Source organism: Palaemon carinicauda, chromosome 1 (genome assembly GCF_036898095.1).
Source record: "Palaemon carinicauda isolate YSFRI2023 chromosome 1, ASM3689809v2, whole genome shotgun sequence".
NCBI lineage: Eukaryota > Metazoa > Arthropoda > Malacostraca > Decapoda > Palaemonidae > Palaemon > Palaemon carinicauda.
Genome location: NC_090725.1, coordinates 137,730,496 through 137,732,995, shown reverse-complemented (window position 1 = coordinate 137,732,995; position 2,500 = coordinate 137,730,496). Strand labels below are relative to the sequence as shown.

General features: G+C 36.6%; 1 protein-coding gene across 4 annotated transcripts in view; it reads left to right on the top strand.

Moving 5' to 3' along the window:
• The window catches only part of LOC137652082 (uncharacterized), a 405,633-nt gene that overhangs the window by 341,624 nt on the left and 61,509 nt on the right, over positions 1 to 2,500 (top strand). The gene's annotated exons all lie outside the window — the stretch shown is intronic.

Genomic DNA, 2,500 nt, shown 5'->3' with positions numbered 1-2,500 from the left:
ATCTTTTCCCACTTCTGTGTGGGGTCGATGTTTCTGATCAGCTTTCTCCATTTACCTCTGTCCCACACCTCATCACCGGTCAATCTCTTTGATCGTAGATCATCCTGGATTCAGTCCACCCACATTCGCTTTGGTCTCCCTCTCCTTCTCGCTCCCTGTACCTCCATTTCCATCACTCTCCTCCCAATATACTGTTCATCTCTTCTCATGACATGACCATACCACCTCAGTCTACTTTTTTGGATCTTATCTGATAGTTTTCTAATTCCTGTGGTACCCCTAATTACCTCATTCCGTATCTTGTCTCTTCTTGTCACCCCACACATCCATCTCAACATTCCCATCTCCGCCACATCTATCTTTTTCTCTTCTGTCTTCTTTATTGCCCACGTCTCCGCTCCATACATCATTGCCGGTCTCACAACTGTCCTGAGTACTTTACCTTTCAACTTAACCCCTATTTTCCTGTCGCATAGTACTCCACGCACTTTTTTTCCAATTCTTCCATCCTGCTTGTATTCTGTGGTTTATTTCTGCCCCCATATCACCATCCTCTGCCACTCTTGATCCTAAATACCTGAAATTTTCAACTCTTTTCAATCTCTATCCTTGTAAACTAACTTCCCCATTCTCGTCATTATTTAATCTCAAATACTCTGTCTTTTTCCTGCTGATCTTCAATCCCCTTTTTTTATTTCTCTTCTCCACTCCTCCAGTTTCTCTTCTACTACCTCTCGTCTAGTGCTACACAGTATAACATCATCAGCAAAAAGCATACACTAAGGAGACTGATCTCTAATACCTTGTGTTACTACATCCATGACCAGATCAAATAGGTAAGGGCTCAATGCAGACCCCTGGTGTAGTCCCACATTTACTGGAAAACTTTCTGTTAGGCCTATACTGCTCTTAACATTTGCTTCTGCCCTTTCATACATATCTTGGGTAATTCTTACGTATTTCTCAGGGACTTCCCTTTCTCTCATACATCTCCACAGCTCCTGACGTGGTTCTCGATCGTATGCCTTCTCCATGTCAATAAAGACCATATGTAATCCTTTCTGTTTCTCCCGATGTTTTTCTATCGTCTGCCTCAAAGCAAATATTGCTTCTACAGTCCCTCTTCCAGGCATGAATCCAAATTGTTCCTCACCAATTGTTGTTTCATCTCTGAGTCTCTTCTCAATGATCTTCTCCCATATTTTCATAGTATGGCTTATCAGCTTTATGCCTCTGTAGTTGCCACATTCCTGGATGTCTCCCTTCGCCTTATAGATGGGAATGATTAGGCTTCTTCTCCATTCCTCTGGCATCTTTTCCTGATTGAAGATCTTCTGCGTCATCATTTTCCAATCTATCAAGCAGTAATATACACCAATACAGGCGACGATTGCATTGTACTTTATAAGTACTGTTTTTAATCTTTTCTCAATATAAGAGGATGTAATGATGCACAGTGAACAGTTTCTAGCAAACTGTAGTAACAAAATAATCTTCTATCGAAAGAACTTCAGAAATACATAAAAAGTAAATGCAGATGAAGCAGCAACCATATTCAATTTAATACTTTATCAAAAGTTCATATTTAAATGTAAACATATAAGAAAAGTTTTTTTTTTTCAGTTAAAAGTTTTTGAACTGAAATATTTAAGCATGAAGCTCATCCATTATAAATCTAAAGTGCAATCCAATCACAGCTATAATTAAATAAGTGAGGAAACAAACATATTAGAGATCTATACAGATATGTATAAAAACAGAATAATCTTCATCTTCAAGAATCAGTTTTATGTATTTCTGGAAAAAAAAAAACGCATAAAAGCAATAAGGAAATAAAAAGTACAAAGTAAATTAAACAGACAAAGACATTGAAATTTACGGGCAAACTTTCAAGAAGGAGTTGCTTCTTCTTTACCATAACCTACAGGATAACCAGAAATTAATTCCAAAAATAAAAAACTGAATAAATTGACTGAAAGGGTAAACTAGCGGATAACAATAAAGAAATTTGATTAAAGGGAAATGAGTCTAGATTCGCTCTCAAGAGAGTTACCCAGAGTTTGAAAAATAATATTAAAGGAAGAGAAACAAGTCATTATTTCTTATGTCGTCCTTTGAAGTCGCGTAATTGAGAAAGTTCGTATTTCTTAAAGGAGCGTTGCGTAAAAGGGTGAAAGATAACGTTGCTTTATATTTCTTCCCTATTTCTTTTCCATTAACTCTTTTCCCTTCTGCATCAATGATATGGTTGTATTCATGGCCACAGGACATTTTACTTCCAAAGCCAATCATTTGACTTCTTAAATACCTGAAGATAAATATCAGTCTTTTTTATTGTTCCTTGTAGGGTGAATATAGGGCTTGTATATTAATAAGAGACTAATATATCAGGAGGTTAAAATCTATTTTTCTAGAATTTTTGTCCTTGTGGAGTTTTCGTACCCCTCGAAAAAAAATATATTTCTCTTTAAGCTAAGCAAATCCCCTGAAATTATAAAAG